At 43.1% G+C, this 20,499-nt stretch overlaps 1 protein-coding gene across 2 annotated transcripts in view; it reads left to right on the plus strand.

The window, feature by feature from the left end:
- The first annotated feature begins 3,779 nt into the window (after positions 1–3,779).
- PHACTR1 (phosphatase and actin regulator 1) overlaps positions 3,780–20,499 on the plus strand; it is a 289,593-nt gene continuing 272,873 nt past the window's right edge. Inside the window, exon 1 of one of the 2 annotated variants that reach the window (XM_040645055.1) lies at positions 3,780–3,912. The gene's annotated coding sequence lies outside the window, so the exon portion shown is untranslated. The remainder of the gene's footprint in view (positions 3,913–20,499) is intronic. The other variant, XM_040645056.1, reaches the window with a different exon arrangement.

A 20,499-nucleotide genomic window follows, 5' to 3' on the forward strand; every position in this document is an offset into this window, starting at 1 on the left:
GCATTTATTGAGATCCTACTATGTCCCAAAGTGAATTCAAAGTAAATAGTATGTTGTTCCTCTCCTCGAGGACATATTCATCTAACATGTCATATAATTACAACAGAATGTGATAAATGTTGTACAAATCTCTTTATAAAAGTAGAGTGATAACACAGTTGAGGGGGCTGTTAATTTGGACTACAAGATTAAGAAAACCAACAGTAAATCCTGGAGCTAGGCTCAAAGGATTTTGCTGTTTAAGGGGTAGGCATTTTAAGATAGGACATTTCTGGCAGAGGAAACAGACTAGACAAAGACAAGTTGTCCTGGAAATCATGGCACAGTCAAGAATGTAGATCAGGGTAAAATCAAAGAAAGTGTAGCCAGGAGATGGGCTGGAAAGTTCCCTGAAGGCCAGTTTATGATTACCTAGTGTATCACCGCAAGGAGTATGGGTTTTTTTGGGAAGGCAGCAAGTTGCCGTTAAAGCGGAGGGATGCCTGAGTAGTTCAGTCGGTTAAGCATCTGCCTTTGGCTCAGGTCACAATCCCAGGGTCCTGGAATCGAGTCCTACATCCAGTTCCCTGCTCAGCAGGGAGGCTGCCTTTCCCTCTGCCTGTGGCTCCCCCTGCTTGTACTCTGTCTCTCTGTCCGACAAATAAATAAGTAAAATCATTTAAAAAAAATTTTTTTTTTCAGCTGAGAAGCTACATGATGAAATGTCTGCTTTCACCGCATCTCACACTGAAGGCAGGATAGAAACTGAACCTGGATGGGTAGAGAGTGGAGGCAGGGAGCCCAGGCAGAGGCTATCGGGATCTTCTAGGATATAGCAGAGATCCTGGAATTGGAGAAGAGGTGACAGGTAGACTCTATGGACTTAGTGGTCTGTGGGAGGGGCTCCAAGGAGCAGAGGGAGATGTAGACAGTGCAATCAAACATGATTCTGAGGTCCCTAACTTGGGTTAGGGGGCAACATTGTGATTGGGGCAACCCAATGAAGGAATTTTTTATAAACCCAAGATTTATTTTTTAATCTTCTCTATCTTCTGGTGACATGAAAGAAGCTGAGTCTTTAATACCATTTCTTTTTTTTTTTTTTTTACATTAAAAAATTTTTTTATGGAGCACCTGGGTGGCTCAGTTGGTTAAGCGACTACCTTCAGCTCAGGTCATGATCCTGGGGTCCTGGGATCCAGCCCTGAGGCCAGCTCTCTGCTTAGTGAGCAATCTGCTTCTCTCTGTCCCTCTAACCCCTCCACCTGCATGTGCTCTCTCTCGCTCGCTGCGAGCAGGAGAGGGGAGAGAGAGCATAAGGTGAGGGAAGGGCAGAGGGAGAGGGAGAAGCGGTCTCCCAGCTGAGCAGGAGCCCGAGGCGGGACTCAATCCCAGGACCCCAGGATCATGACCAGAGCCAAGGGCAGACGCTTAACCCACTGAGCCGCCCAGGCGCCCCAATACTATTTCAATTCCAGGCTTATTTGATATTTTCTTGCTCCGCCCAAGAGAACACTACTTGATTTATGCCATAAGGCTAGAACCAAATAAATGCAATTTATTTTTCTAAAAGTTTCAAGTAGGGATAGACAAATGCATACTCAAATTCCAAGCCCCATATGACAAAATACAGTCTGAGGTGGGACCATCCAATGTGGCCGGGTGTGGCCACACGTGGCTATTGAGCACCTGAAACATGGCTACTCCTAATTGAGATGTGTTGTAGGTATACAATACATAGAATTCATATCAGGTTTCAGAGATTTAGTATGAAGAAAAGAATACAAAATAATTTGTGAATAATTTTATATTGATTACCTGTTAAAATAATATTTTGGATATATTGGATTAAATAAAATATATTACCAAAATTAATTTCACTATTTTTTAATGCAAAAAATAGAAAATTTTAAATTATGTATGTGGCTTACATTATATTTCTATTGAATGGTGCTGGTCTAGGAAATTCAATTTTTGTGGCATCAATATTTAATGACTATATACGGACCAGGGGTATATTTTATATTATTGCTTTTCTTCCCATTACTGGGGAGGGTCTCACCACCTGATGTTTTCTATTATCTTACTATGTGTCCTTATTTTCATTAAGGCAGAAGTAGTTACCATAGCAACTGTGGCAACATACTATATTTACTATACGTAGAGGAGTGTGAAATAAACAGACATCAATCTGTCATTCAGGTTTACACATTTATATTTTCTTCATGAATGTCTGGGTCTTTGCAAAACTGAGCGCTGAGAGTAGGAAAACTGACTTGTAATTCCTGCCTGTGTCACTGGCTTCCTTGCATCTGTATAAGGATAACAATGATCCCGGCCCACAGTTTAATATAGTAATGGTATCCAATATTCTGTCCAAAGCTGGAGGCAGGCAGAAAGGGCAAGATACTTTCCTTCCGTGGATGTGGGTGGGGGTGCAGAAGGAAGAAGAGAGGTCAGACTGGGACAAACCAAAAAAGGGTGATCAATGTTAATATTTGTTCCCATGGACTTTAACAGTCCTTTTTAGGTACTTAACACATTCAGCAACAAGGCTCCACTGGCTGGGAGAAGACTGGGAGCCCAGGGCCCCCTCCACATACAGGTCAGCCTGGCTTTGATATGGACAGTGCATACAGGTCTGAGTTTTTTATGTTGATCATCCTGTTTCATGATGCTTTAAGTGTTATACTCATTTATGCCATCGGAGTTTCCCAAAGAGCCTCTCATTCACGGGACAGTTCTATGTTTTAACATATTTGCCCCTCAATAAATATCTCAGAGATGACAGGGATGCTAAGAGAGGGAAGTTGGGATAGACTGAGATGATTCTAACCACTTTCACCCAAGACAGTGCTGTTCCAAATATCCAGAGATTGGCCTTAAGGATTTCAATTTGGTGGAAAGTGGTGGCTGGGGGAATTGGCCCTTAAGAGGTATTTGCATAACAAGCTTGTGGCTTTCATTTGGTTGTTATGCTTGTTCGAGGAGGCTGGGGGAGGGTTTATGATGATCAAGGTCAGGTGGGGGAAGGGGGATTGGCTAAAGAGCCCCTCAACCCAATTTACCCCTTTGGCATTTCAGGGAACTTAGATATGTGGCAAAAGTAGTAAACACTCCAGGTTTCAGAGCTCAGTTTACACAGGTGCGATAAATCTCTGCACTCTATCATCTGAAAACACATTCAACAATGTATCACATCTACAGCCACCCTAAAGGAAAATCAAGGAAAGTGCTACAGTTACATCTGGAGATGTTACATGTTCAGAAATCTCTGCTACCTCAGCACTGGCATTTAGGAGGTCCTCTACCCAAGAAGAATCAAACCAAAAGGAAATAAAAATGCACTTCAAAAACTGTAGCATGCCCCGCCCCCCACCGAAATTTCAGAAAAGGTTACTTGTCAGTGGTGTTTGCAAAAGCTCCCTCTCTGTCTCCCCCTTCACTCCAGGGGGAGGGGGGGAGGCAGGTAGGGGGACAGGAGCGGAGTGTGGTTTTCTGATCAGAACTCAAAAGGCACAGTTTGGATTATATAATGGAGCTGCTATGAGTCAGGTGACAGTCTCACTGAGTAATTCCCTGCAGAAGGAGACAAACTGCATGTTAAAAAGCTCAACAAATACTTCAAAAATAAAACAATAAAATAAAATAAAAAGCCCAGGCCATGAGTTCCAGACTTCCAAGCTGCAGTTTTCTCTGAATTCTCTCCAAGCTGAAACAGCTGGGCGGGTTTGGCTGGGTCCGGAGACGCCCTCGCAGAGACTGCTGCTGAGGGCCAAGTGTAGGTCGGGGGTCTGGTTGGATCACCGGGTTACTTTCTGTTTCATTTCGAAATGTTCCCTGCTTCTGGAATTGGTTGCCTCCAATGTCAAGGAAAACGCATGACTCCTTGGAGACTCCAGCCAGGCTTTTAAGAACTGGGACTTTGTGAAGGTAAGAGGCATCCGTGTCCCGCCTGCCCCCGGGGGCTGCCACCTCGAAGGGGTCTGTGTGCGAGCAGGGAGTGGCAGGAGGAATCCGCCAACTTGTTCTGGGATCTGAATGAGGCCAGAGAAGCTATCTGCGGAGGGGTTTTAAGGTTAGCAAAGGGGGAAAGGTGGATCCTTCCCGCCTGGATGGGTGGCCAGCCAGTCCTTGGTGAGTGGAATCATCCCCAACTCCTGTGGGCTTCCTTCCCTCCCCCATTCCACCCTATGGAGGAGTTGGTCAGCAGTCAGGGACTTGGCACGGGCTGGCCCGGGGCCGGGAAGGAAGGCGAAGGGGCTGCCTGGCACCGAAGGGCTGCTTGGGTGTGTGGAGCATGTGTATTTCAGAGCTCGACACTTGAGACTCTCTCAGTCTAAGAAAGCACAGCTATTAGAAAGCCAGAAAACAGACCCAGAGGGGAGGATACTTGCGTGAGCAAGGAGTCTTGGGAAATCTGTAAGGTAGGCGTTTGAGTTTTAAATAATTTGATTGCTTTTCATGTATTTGTTAGTTGGATTTTATATTAGTTTTATGTGTGGTTGGGTTTCGGGAATTTTCGCCTTTTGGAGCTGCCAGTATGGACTGATTTGGTTTTTCAATCTCCGGACCCGGTTCATAGGATGTCTTGGAACCCACTGATGTACGTACGGGATGCGGATGCCTGAAGTCAGAGGACATTGATGGGAAACTGGCTAGCGATGTTTTTCAGATCGGGATTCACTTGCAAATCTCACTGCAGTGGAGGCTTGCCCTGGACTCAGGCTGAGGCAGGCAGGCAGGCAGCACTTGGGAACCTCAGGAAGTTTCTGACTTAAAGAGACAGGAAAGGAAAAATCAGGTCAGCAGTGGTTATTGGGGGGGGGGCGCGGGGAGACAGGCTCAGGGAGAAGTTGTGGATGACGAAAGAGAAAGATGATCGGGAAATAGAAGGATAAATACAGGTTTGGTGAGATTCCCATCGTGGGCTGTGGCATTTTGAGGTTTTAGGCATGATGATAAAAATCAATATGGCAACTGATAACAGCTCACTGGGCATAAACAAGAAAGCTAAATGAATTTTTTCTCACTGACTTCTAGAGACCTCGGGAAATAAGCAAGGCTTGAGTTTCCAAGAGTTCCTTTCTAATTGCTATTCTTTTTTGGCCACACTGAGGTGCTCTAAACAAAACATGGTGATGTTAGAGCCAAAAAGAAAACGCGCTATGAAAGAGTAGGTCTAAGAAGGGATATTCAAGTTTTTTGCTACCCTTCACCCCTTCCCCACCTTACTTCCAGTTTTCAGCAAATTATATGAGCCGACTGTGTCTAATATAAACAACTCTTTAGAGTGTATAGTGATCGCTGTGAGAGGATGTTTGGATTTCACAATAAAAATGATCTCGAATCGGGGTTCTTAAATCCTTGAGCCCGTGGACCCCATGTGGAACAGAAAGGATCTTGTTGATCATGAATTTTCTAGAGTCATCTCTCTACTTTCGCCCTATCACCCTCACCTCTTCCCATGCTCAATGAGCAGGACTCGATGATGACAACAGAGAGAAAATGCATAACATAGTGAGGTTTCTAATTAAGCCCATGTTTGGAATACAGATAGTATACTATTATAAATATTCACAAGAGAACAGCTCATGGAGCCCCCCCTACCCCCCGCAGGCCATGGCAGCCCCCCGAGAAAGCACTGCTTCCAGAATTCATGTCAGCACAGTGAGTTCCTTTTAATCCAGATTTCCAGCATTTGAAACTGGTGGAAAACCTGCATTTCTGTGCTTCAATAATATCATGAGGACTGAGGTAGGTAAGGATTGACCTCTGGACACCACAAGATCCATCAGGGCCTTTCAGATCACTGAAGACCACGTGATGCTCTGACTCGATTTACTTTTGAGTGCATTACCTTGCACTCCAGTTCACTCAGGTTTGGTAATCTGCCTAAATCATGGTGCCCACATCTCCCACCCCAAGAAACAGGACTCGCGGTTTTACAAAGGAGTTGTTTTTGTTACTTTCAGGGTGAGGCACAGTCTGGGAAATGCAGTTTGGATACGAAGGTACCAAATTTGGGGGTACATGTCTGGGACGGTTCAATAGTTCATGGGACAGCTGGTCAGAAGATGCGAGATAGGAAGGCTTTTGAAAATCCAGTCCTTGCAGAAATGTGGATACTTTGTTTAAAAGTATAGGTCTTTTGTGTTCAGGCTGACTTGGGTTTGCCTTCCTGTTCTCCCATCTATTCAGTCAGTGAGGTTGGGCAGCCTTCTTGACCTTTCTCAGCCTGTTTCTTCATCTGTAAAATTGAATCGTCATCATCGGTTGTCTGGGAAGTGAATAAAATGATATATAAGTGAAATAGCACATAATACAATACTGGCATAAGTAACACCTAATAAACAGTACCTGCTGTTATTATTGTTATGATTTGTGCTATTTAGTGACCACAAAATAGTTGAAAAATGGGGCCATTTTTTCCTTTTAATATCCCAGAGCTTAAGGAATAATGTTGTGCAACTTTAGAACAATGTTCGGGATCCTCAAAATGTTCTGGAATGAAGTTATTAGCGTATCTCTTCCTCTGAGTGATGAGGCATCATCACCCCATGTTTTGCATAGAAGAGTCTATTGAACTGGTTTAAGCCACATAGGACCTTAGTGGCAGGGAGGGGGGTACTTGTCTCTAGATTTGCTGTGCCCTACCCCCTAGATCACACTGCTCCTGATGGTCTCCGTGGGGACCACACCAGGGGCGGAGGGGTGGAAGTGGGGGCAACAAAGCCAAGAAGCTGTTGTCTCTAGAGAGCCTCAAACACCTTCCTGTCGATGGAGTTTGGTGCGGCAGACTCAGTTTCCCTGCTTCAGCCTGCTATTAGTGGTGGCTCTGCTGGGTTTTTTTCTCCTGAGTTGCTGGCCTCAGATGCCCTACAGGTGTCTACCCATGTGGCCAGCTCATGCAGATGGGTGATTATGACCAGGACTCCAGGCCTCCAATGGGGACAGCACAAAATCTGCTACCCTTGTGTAGCCCCTTATGGGCTCTGCTTCTATTTTTCTCTTGCAGTCTCCTAACGTGGGGATTTAATGCCTCCCATCAAGCAAACTCCCAATTGTATGTTATCAAGTCCAACAATAGCCATATAATGAATCTAAAGGATACAGATGTCAAAAGGCCAGTTTTGCATTCCGTGGGTTTTTTGCTCCCTGTAGAACTCAGCATTCACAGTTACAGGATGGTGCTGAGAGAGGGATTTCATAAAAGATAGTCCAGGAATAGCCTGGTCTTCTCAAAAAAACTAATAAAAATCACACACACACCCCCGAGACACACACAATGGTAGAGTGAAGAATGGTGTAAGAGTGTCTTCTTTTAAGAAATGCACCAAAGACAGCACAAAAGTCTAAAATGAAGAGAGACAGAAACAAAACCCAGTAGAATCACAGATAAGTAAGACACAGGATTCAAAAATAAAGAAACAAATTTTGAAATGTAAAAACACCCAAAGTTGGAAATATGATAAAGCTCAGGAAAAAGAAAAAGGAGCAGAATGTGGGAGAAACCACAGATAGAGCCCTGTAGCCTGAGTCCATCATTCCTCACTGATAAAATGGTAACAATAATCCCTACCCCACTCCAGGTGTTACTGAGAGACACAAATGAGAGACTGTGTCAAAACTGGGAAGATTGATGAGAACCTTAGAGTATTCCCTCAACACTGTTGAAAACGTGAACGTTAGCTAGGCCTGTCCATAGGTTTTAAAAACTATTTAGGATTTTGAAAAATTGACCAAAAAAGAAGGAATGTGTGTATTACTAAAAAATAGGATTTTCGGGGCGCCTGGGGGGCTCAGTTGGTTAAGCATCCGACTCCTGATTTCAACTCAGGTCATGATCTCAGGGTTGTGAGATAGAGCCCCTGAGTCAGGCTCCACACTCAGTGGGGAGTCAGCTTAAGATTCTCCCTCTTCCTCTGCCTCTTCCCTGCATGCATGTGTACTCTTGCATTCTCTAAAATAATAAATAAATCTTTAAAAAAAAAACCCACAGGATTTTCTTTTTAGTAATACAGAAGAAAATCACTTTGGATACTCTTAGCTGATAGATAACCAATAACTACTGTGTTAGTTTGCTGGGGCGGCCATGACACAATACCTTAGACTAAGTGGCCTAAACAGCAGAAACTTATTTTCTGATAGCTCTGGAGGCTGGAAGTCCAAGATCATGGCGTTGGCAGAGTTGGTTTCTCCTGAGCCCTCTCTCCTTGGCTTGAAGATGGCTGCCTTCTCTCTATGTCCTCACGTGTGTGTGTGCTTATCCTCTGTGTATGCACATCCCTGGGGTCTCTTCCTCTTCTTTGTCTTTTTTTAATAGATTTTTATTTATTAAGAGAAAGAGAGAGAACACAGAAGGAGAGTGAAAGGGAGAAGCAGACTCCCCACTGAGCAGAGAGCCCAATGTGGGGCTTGATCCCAGGACCCTGAGATCATGACCTGAGCCAAAGGCTTAAGAAAGCTCATTAAAAGGTATGTTCTTGTTTTAGAAATTTATCAGGTCCCTAAAGGAAAATGGTATCTCCATAAAGGCACAATGAAATCTCCAGATCGCCATGGAGAGACATCACGGAAAGTAGTCTGGCAGATCTGGCCCAAGAGTCAAGAGGAGCTTGACTTGCTGGTGTATTTCTGCTAAGAGGAGAAGGGAGGAGCTTGTTTTCTGCCTTCCTCCCAGGTGTTCTGTCAAAGAACTAGCTGACTAGTCCCAGGCATGGTTGCATCTCCGCCGTGACAGCTGTTCTTGGAGGATGGATTTCACATTGTTTGGAATTAGATGTTCCTTTGAAGTCAAAAGGATTGTGGCATTTCACTGGCTCATTTCCCACTTCCTTTTAATATTCTGTCTCTTGAAGGAAGTCGAAGATGAATCCTACCATCTGGGGTCCTGCCATGTTCAGTGTAATCATGCACGCTATTCCCCATTTCTTCCGTCGGTTCACAGCAGTGTGAACAGTGATATTCAGTGACACGGTTGCCTGAAATACACACACGTGTGCATGTATATGCACGCACACACACGCACACACACACATACATTTATTCAATCCTGAAACAGAACTTGTGAGTAGAGAGGAAGGTGTTTTGTAAGTGATACTCGCACATCATTTTCTTCTTGAATGTCAGATCTTTGATTTCAGAGAAAGAGATACGGGATCCAGCTCATGGCCTAGGGGTCCCCACAAATGTGAGAAGCACTGAGGAACTAATGCCTATTCTCCATTCACAGCTTGAAAAGGCTCGAAAGGGGAAGCAGGTGGTTCGCAGGTGTTTGTAGATAAGAATGAGCACGCTCACTGCCTTTCTGTGGCCCCTGACCACTCACAGCTGCACCTTTAGGAGACCATTTGCACACTCTGGCAGGACACATCCCAGCCAGATCCAAACAGGAAGCATGAGGAGACCGTGCAAGCAAGGCATACCTTGATTTTCTTTTTAAAACAACTGGTGGTAGTGAAAATTTATATTAGAAGGAAGAAAGAAGTAACTTAGTAACTTGTAAAACACTCTGTCCTGTCCCTTTGCATTAAAAACAAGATATGCCTCACGGGCGCCTAGGTGGCTCAGCCGGTTAGGTGTCTGCCTTCGACTCAGGCGATGGTCCCAGGGTCCTGGGTTTGAGCCCCACATTGGGCTCCCAGCTCAGCAGGGAGCCTGCTTCTCCCTCTGCTTGCTGCTCGGCCTGGCCTGCTTGTGCCCTCTCTCTTTCTTCTCTTTCTCTGTCAAATAAATAAATATAATCGTTAAAAAAAAAAAAAAAGGCTATGCCTCCATGCCCAAGGGGAAAGAACTGGTTCCCCAAGCATCATGAACATACCTTCTGAGCCAGCTCCTCTTGCTGTCTCAGCACAAAGAACACACTCCATTCTTAGGGGAGAGTTTTCCCCTTCTACCAGGATCCATTTCAAAGGCAGGGGCAGGAATGTGTTAGCTAAATTAGTTTGCCCAAACTTCAAGCTGTTTGGATGCAATGTTCTCTCCAAGTGTCAGGTGCTCTTGTCTGGGTTATTAGAAAGAGAATGTTGAAACTGTGATGCAATTTAGAATATGTCAGAGCCTGGATTGCTTAGCACTGATTTGAAGGTTCATGACTTGCCCGAAAAAGGACCTGGAGCCTGAAAATGTTTAAGAACACACACTCAGGAACAAGCCATCAGACTCCAAGAAAAACTAATACTGGTTCTCTTTGGCTTTCAGATAAATTAGGAACATAAATTAGGAACTCTTATTTAAGTTGGTTCGTTCCCATATAGAACTTTCCAAGTAAAAATGTGGGTTTGGGTTTTTTTTGGTTTTTTTTTTGTTTTTGATAAAGCAAAAAAAAAAAAAAATCACTACCTTGGTGGGTTTTTTAAATTATTGTTATTGTTATTGTATTTAATCAGTAAGCACTTACTGTCTACTGAACTAAGAACAAAGTGTTGTGCAAAGAGTTTTGCGGGGAAGAAAAGATGAATCAGATCTACCGTATCTAGAGAAAAAAACATGTACATAAAAGTTTTGTGGAGATACAGAAAATGACAGCTTCATGAGAACAGAAAAAAAACGGTTATTGAAGTTGAAAAACAGGAGATATTAATTCCAGCTAGAGAGGGCTTTAGGAATGTTTTTAACAAATGTCTCCGGGATGAATAGGTGTATTTCAGTGTGGAGGGGGAGCGGGGAGTGAGCATGAAGCAAAATCGTTCATGACACAGTGAGCAGGCCAGTTTTGTGGGAGGAGCAGGTGGAAAGAAAGCAGCCAGCTGTACACACATTGGGAAGAACTTGACTATCAAGCAGAGAAGGACAGGACATGTTGGGAGCTTAAAAGTATGCATAGGGTGGGGTGAATGGGGAGAGATGGTGAGTGTGACCATCGGTTACAATGTTACTGCAGGAGTGGAGAACCAAACAGCGGTTAATAATAGTGATAATGACAACAACTTGTTCTCACTTGCTGAGTGCCTTGTAGTTGTTGAGCGTTTCCTTTAGATGATCACTTTTAACGTGCCCAGCAGAGCTGGGAGATAGGTGCAAATAGACTTGATCCTCGTTATTCATGGGTTCTGTATTTGCAAATTCACTTATTCGCTAAAAGTTATTTGTAGCCCCAAAATCAATACTCATGATGCTTTCACAGTTGTTCATGGACATGCGCAGAGAAGCAAAAAAATTTGCGCTGCACATACATTCCCAACTGAAATCGAAGAAGGTGATGTTCTGCCATTTTGTTTCAGCTCTCAGACGTAAACAAGTGTTGTTTTCATGGTCTATTTAGTCTAATGTTTTCCACATTTGGGGGGGGGGGTCTTTGTTGGTGACTTTGCTGTTTAAAATGTTCCCCAAGTGTAGTGCTGAAGTGTTCTCTTGTGTTCCTGAGTACAAGAAGGCCATGGAATACTTACGGAGAAAATATGTGTGTTGGATAAGCTTCGTTCAGGAATGAGTTAGAGTGCTGTTGGCCAACTTCAAGGTTAATGAATCAATAATATATACTAAATAAGATGTCTTTAAAGAGAAACACACATAAGACAAGGTACAAATTGATCAGTCGGTGGAAACATTGTGACCAGAGGCTCATGGGAACCTTAGCTTATATTTCCCTGAGGAGCAATGGTTCTGTGTTCACTAATTCAGTGTTCACAGTGACTTTATTGAAGAGGGCTACTTGAATATCGAGAATGCTATGGTACTGTCCTTTCCACAGAGGAGTAAGCTAAGGCTAGGAGAGATAAGGACCTTGCCTGAAGCCAAACAGCAGGCGTAAACCCAGTCTGCCAGACTGGCATGTCATCGTGTAATGACATATATTTGTAATGACATAAGGGTCTGGATCAGGTGACAGGGATGAAAATGAAGAATGGAGGAAAGGAGGTAAACTGCAAGAGGTTTAGGAAGTATAATCAACAGGACTTGGCCACTGACTGCACATGGAAGGCAAAGAGGAGTAGGGCTCCAGGAGGACTCTGAAGTCAGGAGAAGGTGGCAGACTGTTGGGCGGAAGGTTGCAGGAAGGGTAAGCAGCAGCTTCAGCAGGGCTTAAGGCCTGGCGTTTGAGAACAGGAATGCCAGTTGTTATCTTCTGAGTGCTCATACATTCCAGGTGCTGTTGAGAGGCTCTACCCGAGCAATCTCATTGAATCTACAACAGCCCCGAGACAGTGACTATGATGCCCATTTTACAGATGAGGAGAGTGAGGCTCAAAGAAATAAAGTAACTTGTTTATGGGCACCTTGCTTATACAAAAAACAGGAAGTTCAAACCCAGACTGAGTGACCCTGGAGGTTGTAATAACAGAGAGAACTGTTACAGTTTGAGATCTTGGAGGAAGAGACGCCTTAATGTTAGTGATACCCTATCTTGTTCTCTAGTTTCTTGTTTTTAATTGTATTTTTTCCAATATTTTCTCTTTTTACCACATGTTTTCCTACCTTTGTGTTTTTGTTCAAATTCTTTTGTCCCACAGGAATGTTGTTTTCTCTCTTAGCTTTAAGGTTTTTCTCTTTCTTCCTCTTTTCTTTCTTGATGTTACAAAGGGATAACTAAAATTATTTAATAGCTGGGATGCCTGGGTGGCTCAGTTAAGCATCTGACTCTTGATTTTGGCTCAGGTCCTGATCTCAGGGTCGTGAGCTTGAGCCCCACATCGGGCTCTGTGCTGGACGTGGAACCTGCTCTTAATTCTCTCTCTGGGACACCTGAGTGGCTCAGTCGGTTAAGTGTCTGCCTTCGGTTTGGGTCATGATCCTGGGGTCCTGGGATCAACTCCCACATCAGGCTCCTTGCTCAGCAGGGAGCCTGCTTCTCCCCCTGCTTGTGCTCGCTCTCTCTCTGACAAATAAACAAATAAAATCTTAAAAAAAATAAAAGATTCTCTCTCTCCCTGTCCCTCTGCCCCTCCCCACCCTCAATGTGTGCTCTCTCTCTTGCTCCCAAAAAAAAAAAAAAAAAAAAAAATTAACAGTTGCAGGAATTAAACATGTTACGTTGTATTAGTTTGTGCTGTTTCATAAAAAAGTTTGAAGATTTCAAGTTTTCTAAGAATGTAATACATGTTACTTAGCAACAATTATTCTCCTAATCACTCTGCATTTCACATTAATAGACTTATGGTTTATTGGCAGCTGTGCTCATTAATAGAGGAAAACATGATTATGCTATTTGTGTGTTAGATTTGGATAACCTGACATAAAAAGACACAGTCCCTGTTTTGCGTTTCATCTCAGATATCAATTATCTTTGAACTTTTTAAAAGATATGAAGTCTCTAAGTTTCCCAAATCCATATCCCTGAGACTTATTTGTCTATGTCCTGGAGATATTAAGAAATTAAATATTCCCCCGACACTTGGGTATCAAGCGTTATTTCCGCAGGATTCCCAGTAGTACTGTGCCCGAGGAAGGAATAGTTTCCAAATACAGAGGGGGGTCTCATCTAAAAAGTGCCAGAACTGTTTATTATATTCAGAAACATATTAGCAATATATAATAGGGGAAAAAATTCCCATCAGAATCTTGGGCTCCCTCCTTCTTTCTGCAAAGTGCCTCCAAGATGTCCAGAAGGTGAGCATTCTTTCTAACCACAGAAGGGGCTCTCCAGAGCTGTGGCATTTCATCAAAACACCTCTGCCCACAGAGTTCAAATGCCGGTGGTTGCAAGAATAGTTAGCTTGAATCTCTGCAGGCAAGCAGAAAAGAGTTCACCTACAAGGGACTGTCTATTCTTTGAAATAACCCAAGTATGAAACCGTTCCTTTATAAATTAAAAAGAAACCTCTTGAACTATTCTGAAGTCAAAGGAGAGAGTTACAATTCTGCCGTGTCCTCATTCAGCTGCAAGTAACTCCTAGGTGAATCAAGTCTGCATTTGTAGAGAGATCTGGTAAGGTAGGGACAAAGGCTAAGGCAAAGCCAGAGGAATCTTTGTCCTCTTCTGAAACTGCTACAGCGTAAAAAGGAACTGGGAAAAGTGAAGCCATGTTGGTTTGATTCAACAAACCCCCGAAACCATCTTTCAAATATTCTGGACGGAATCAAGTCCAAAGTGTGTTTTGCCAAGCCCGAGGGAAATTCACTCCATGTGTTTCTGATTCATTTATAGTTTAATCATCAAAATACTGCTTTGCAAGGACTAGTTATGTCCAAGAAACCTTTTATGAGCCGTTTTAAAACATTGTCTTGAAAACAGGAAGCACTGTTTTTCCAAGAGCTAACAGATGCCTGGGCAGAGGTTCTGGATTTGGTTGTGGGGGCAGAGCCCTGGAAACTGAGATTTCCAAATCTGGCAGAGCCAACCTTATAATGCCTTTGGGGGAATCTGTGCTGTGTGTCTGTCTCCACTCACTAGAATGACAGAAATCCCTCAGGGAAAACAACCCAAGGGTAGGGGACCACTGGCTTCTGTGATTTCCGCTCAAACTCGTTCCCATTCTTGGATTTTCACACCCTTTCTCTACATTCCATTTGCTAAGTGAAAATTCAGGAGATAACTTCTCTACTGAAATCTTACTAGTATTGTAGCCCTTAAAAACCTAAGGTAGAATTTCATCATTGAGTTTAGAAAACAGTAGCTTCGGAGGAGCCATTGACTTCAGGAATAGAAAAAATCATTTTTTTTCTATTTTTGAGGTTTTTTTCATTAAATGAGCTCAAATGGTCAGAATTGAAGCCTTCTAAAATTGTTTCTACACCAAGTAATGTTTATGTCGCTTTCTCTCTCATTGTTCTTCATTGAGGGGTTTTAAAGTAAGTTCCCCCACCAGCTTCACCTGGGAAATTGTTGGAAATGAAAATTCTCTGAGCCCAACTCACATCTGTGTCCAGTGTTTCTCCAACTCCATGTACACCAGAATCATGGAGGCCCCATGCCTCGAGTTTCCTATTCAATAGGCCTGGGTGTGACCTGAGGACTTGTATGTCTAACAAGCCCTCCAGGTGCACCTATCCGCTGGTGTCAGGACCCCACCTGGAAAACCAGTATTCTACAATCTTCCCAGTTCTTACCACTAGCCTGCAGTTGAGTGGCAGGTATAAGAACCATTCCAGGTGTATCCACTAATGGTTAGTTGGGGATATGTTTCAGTGATTTCGCAAGGATGCCGTCTCGAAATTCCTGTGGACCATTATTCATGGCCAAAGAAATGAAGTAGTTTATGTAATTCTTGGAACGATTGTGTAAATATGGCCTCCACAGAGATCTAGGTGATAAAATAGTACCGCCAAGCCGATGTATATAAAACGCTTATCATCTTTAGAGACCTTCATGAATTAGACTGTAGACTTTAAAATTATATAAAAGTTAGCAACTACATTCATCGGGTGACAGGAACTTTCTCTGTCATTAAAATGTTAGAAGACTTTTATTGCATGGATTCTTGTGTAAGGAATATTGGCTATGTAATAGGAAAATGTCCTTGATGAGAGCCGTATGATTGACCCTCATGGGCCGTACGATCCTCAGGCAAACCGTGAAACTGGAGCTCAGTGAGGGTATTTCACCAGAGAGTTCCGTGGGAATGCTGCTTTTTGATATCTGACAATACAAAGAGCTTATAGAACCTTCTATTTTAAAAGAGTGGTTGGTAAACTTCCAAATGTATTAGAATCACCTGGGAATCTTGCCAATAGGCAGATTTCGGTTCAACAGATATGGATGGAGTGGGGCTTAAGGTAGTGCATTTCTAGTAGACTCCCAGGTGACGCTAACGCTGCTGGATCATGAACCGCACTTGGAGAAGTGAGGTTCTAGAATAGTGGTTCATGGCCCTGGGAAACCTTGAAAAGATTCTAAATCCAATATTCTGGGTGGGACATGGAGGTGGGTATTTTTAAAACACCCCAGGTGATCGTAACGTACATCCCACCCAGAGGAGCTCTGACCTGGAAAAGTAGTGGTCGCGGTCCTGGGCTGCCTCTCTCCGAATCAGATGCGTTGCCTGAGTCTTTGGTGAATATTCCATTGCAATGAATTCACACTCGACTTCTCTAACAAGTGTCTTAAGTGCCTATTTCTAGGTTGCTGATAAAGGAAAGAGGCAAATGCTTTAGATTCCAGATGTGTTGACTACCGAGTTGACATTCGGCTATGAAAACTTAGTGACCCGTCACGTATTCTCACTCCTGCAGAGGTTCCCCTTGTTTACTCTTCCAAGAGAGCTACAGATATAACTGTGGGTACAACCAACATTGACACTCAACTAAAAAATGCTTGATATGCTCAAGTACTTAGACACCTAGTTGAGAACTCAGAATCCTGCACTAAAAAAAAAAAAAAAAATCAAGATTAAAAAATTGCCTGAAAAATGTGAAGAGCAGATGTTACAATCCACTTGTCTCTGGCATAAAATACATGTAATATTACTTCTGTGGAACATCTGATTCTGCTTATGACTGCACCCCGGTGGACCTTGTTGGGTGAGTTACTAGCTGAATGTGCTATCTGAGGTTGGGGTAATTAAATATCGCGCACCTAAATATTGGAGAATACCTGCCTAATGTAATTATTTCACTTTCAGTCGAGCTGAAGCGGAACTTCTCTTTCTCACAATAATTAGCCAACGGTTGCAGTTGCTTCTTCAGCTCGCTCCTAATTTCTGATAATAAAACTATGGCAAGATAGAAAAGAATATATTCCTATTTATTCTGGCAGAGGAATACAGACTCTAATAACTGTATCCAGTTATTTAAATGTTAAATCCCGAAGGAGACTTAAATGAACAGCATATTTTTGAAGTTAAATTTGATCCACCAAAAAGCCCTTTTTATCCTACTCCCCCCACCCACCCCCCATTTTTTTTTGCTAGTAGTATTACAACAGCCTGTAAAAACTGAAACTTTGGATGCCATATAAATATTTCCCATTTTATGCTATGGGTAGTTCGTAGGCATGAATCTAAACTGACCCAAACCCTCCTCACTATAAAAGTGCCTTCTTAACTATATCTCCGGGAATTGGAACGGTGTAGCGGTGATCAGTAGAATGATCGGTAATACAACAGACATGGCCGGGACAGTCATGAAGAGCCATTTCTTGTTCTTCAGGGCAGTACAGTATTGGGTGCTGCCTGTATATTTGGAGTTAATTTAATCCTTGTGCATACCAGGAGGAGCAGCCCAAAGCAGCCAGCGCTGGAGGAAATGCGTTTGGAACCATTTTGCTTGTTTCTTCTCTGATTTTGTCTTCACCCAACACTGGAACACCTGAAATGCCTCTCTGGGTCTCTTTACACATCTGCTTTTATCTGCCTTCTTGTCAATCCTTAGCCTTCAGGCTTTCTCGCAGTCTTGGGTGTGGCCACCATATGGCTTATAAGATCCCCCTACTGCTCCAGGTAGAAACTTACTGCCCAACCTAATCCCGTCCCACTCTGACGACCTCAGCTGCCAGGCCCATTCAGCTACAATTACAACAGACCACCTAGAAGCCTGGGGCAAGCGAAAAGTCATGGCTCTGGCACTCAGATTACTGAAGGTACCTGTATGGGGTGAAGGGGCTGGAAAGAGTGTAGAACCACCCTGCATGCCCTGGGGGCTGATGGTCCCCCTTGGACTTCAGGTCCCTCTATATTCATCTCTGGAGTCATGGGGCCTCTCACCACTCAGACTAGAGTTTCCTCTTACACTCAGACTAGAGTTTTGGAGGTAGGGGTTAAGGAGGAGGAGTGAGGAGGGGAGTTTTAAACTTGTACATTCTTGAAAAGTCATGATTTGAAAATGTACAATTTGAATTTCAGTTCCCTTTAATACTGGCAGCTCTGACCAATAAAACCCACTTCCCTTCAGAGGCCCTTCCAGGTAAACCCAGTTTCTCCTTTTTGAGAAAGAAAAGAAGCTGATGTAGAATTTTGTAGTGATGGCCAGTAAGCTCATGGGTGTCTGTTTGCTTATATAGTGAAATTTCTTCTTGAAGCAAGGGAGGACCACATTTGGAATCCACCTGAAGGAACACTGCCTAATTTCCCATCCTTGGCAATCACCGGGATAGGCCCTGTAATTCTAATAGCTAGTGGTTGTTTTCAGCTTTTGGTGATTGATCAGATGTCTTAAGGTAGATAGGTTTTCAGTAAGGAAGTGGGCCAAACCAAGAGAACAGAAAATTGCCATAAAAATTAAAAAGAACACAAATAATAACAGAGGATGCGCAGACACCAGGCAGAAACAACACCAAGAATTAAGGCAAGAAAAGTGGTAAGAATTGCACTAAGAATTAGAAAGTCATCCTCAGAGCCTAAAGGTTAGGTCCATTGGGGAAGTCAGGAGCACCAAATGTAGCCCAAGTAGATAGGAATTTAAAAACCTAACAAATTATCCAGACAGAAATGGTGCCAAATTTGATAAAGAACGCCAATAATAAGACAAAGATAAGTAACCTAGGCCAGTTCTTCTGGTAGTTCTTATTTGAATAACCTGGGAGCAGACCGGTTTCAAAATACCGATTCCAGGATTTGTCACAGATCGATTAAGATCTCTAGACGTGGGACATAGGGATGGCAACTTCATTTAAATGTCCCTGAGATGATTTACATGTGCATTGAGAGCTCCAGCCCAACCAGTAATCTTCTCTTGTGCTTTCTGTTGGGATAAGAGTTAGTTCCAGGGATGGATGTTCTATGGCTGCCCTGTCCAATATGGCGCCCACCAACCACATGTGGCCAATGGGCACCTGAAATGCGCCTATTCCAAATTGCAATGTGCTAAATACACACTGAATTTTGAAGACTTAGCAGAAAGAGAAAGAATGGAGAACATCTCGTTTATAATTTTTATATTGTTTACACGTTGAATAATACCGTTGATATTATACATACACACACATACACACACATACGCCTTGGGTTAAAGAAAATATTTTTTAGGGGCGCCTGGGTAGCGCAGTGGTTGGGCATCTGCCTTCAGCTCAGGGCGTGATCCCAGCATTCTGGGTTTGAGCCCCACATCAGGCTCCTCCACTAGGAGCCTGCTTCTTCCTCTCCTACTTTCCCTGCTTGTGTTCCCTCTCTCGCTGGCTGTCTCTCTCTCTCTCTCAAATAAATAAATAAAATCTTTAAAAAATATTTTTTAAAAATTAATTTCACCCATTTCTTTATATTTTTTAAATACAGCTACTAGAATACTTTAAATTACATTTGTGGGTCACATCATATTTCTGTTGGGCAGTGCTATGCTTGAACCTGTGGATAAAACAGCAAAGTTATGCTCCCTGAAGTACAAGAAGCAATGAGAAGACCATAGAAATGAAGGACTTTTTTAAATTAGGATTTACTTATTTGGTTGTGTTAGAAAATGTTGGTTTAAAATTAACTGTACTTTTTTGTGGGTTTTTTGTAGTTCAGTAGATCCCTTCTGCACAAAGGTTAAAACCTTACTCAGTAGAGATTTAGGAATGAAAGAGCCTTTCTGACCTACCCTAGGTGGAAATATTCCCCAGATTAAGTAGAATACTGCCACGGAAGTCATTCAGCCGTGTTTTGTCCAGAAATTAGTGTAGGAAAATTAAATGCTATATAGTACTATATATTTCTTGATATAGAACACATTTACGTACACACACCCCCAAATATCCATTAGTAATATGTAGGTGACAAATGGATCAGATAAGGTCTGATATATCAGCCTTAGTTTAGCTTCCCTGAATTTAGCGAACAAGAAGGGTGAACTTGTTCAAATTGGAGATGTTTTTAATCCATCCTATTGATAAATATCTACAGTACCAAGTACCACGCAAGATCCTAAGAATACAGTGATGAATAAGATAGATTACAGGTCCTACTTTTTCAAGGCTCGCAGGGAATGCAGACAAACAGGCAGTTATAATGTAGCATGATGAGCTGTAGAATAGGGAGCTAAGAAAGCACGGAGTGTTTGCACCTGTCAAAGACTTCCCGAAAAGCACAGCGTCTCCCTTGAGCCCTTGAAGGATGCATGGAGGTTGTTCCAGGCAGAGGGGCGTGTGTATTGATAGGGCTAGAGGCAGGGAAGTGTAAACTGTGAAAACTCAGAGAACGGAAAATAATTCTGTTGTGCTGTCGTAGCAGGTTGGGGGATGGGAGTCAGGTAAGGTGTGAGCCTGGAGAAGCAAATACGCGCCAGGAAAACAGCCCGTGCATTGTGTGGTTATAGGAAGTGGCCAGAAAAGGCAGATCCATAGAGGTAGAACATTGATTCATGGTTGCATAGGGGCTAGGGTGAGAATTAGGAGTGATGGCACCTGTCTTCTTTTTAGGATGTTGGAAATGTTCAAAAATTTGACTGTGGTGACGGTTGTACAACTCTGCAAATATACTAAAGTCCATTGATGGGTACACTTAAATTGGGTGAACATGATGGTGTGTAAATTATGTCTCAATAGAGCCATCAGGATAACAAGGCATTTTATAACCCTTGCTAAGGAGTTCTGATGCTCTCCCAATCAAGGCAAGAAGGTATCGGTGATACAGCTTCCTGCACCCGAATTTTGGACAGCTCCCCCTGGGATCATGCACAACCCCTCCTGTGTAAGGTCCAGCCGAGGGGAAGAGAACTGACCTCAGCTGA

The sequence above is a fragment of the Ursus maritimus genome, unplaced genomic scaffold (genome assembly GCF_017311325.1).
Source record: "Ursus maritimus isolate PB19 unplaced genomic scaffold, ASM1731132v1 scaffold_30, whole genome shotgun sequence".
Taxonomy (NCBI): domain Eukaryota; kingdom Metazoa; phylum Chordata; class Mammalia; order Carnivora; family Ursidae; genus Ursus; species Ursus maritimus.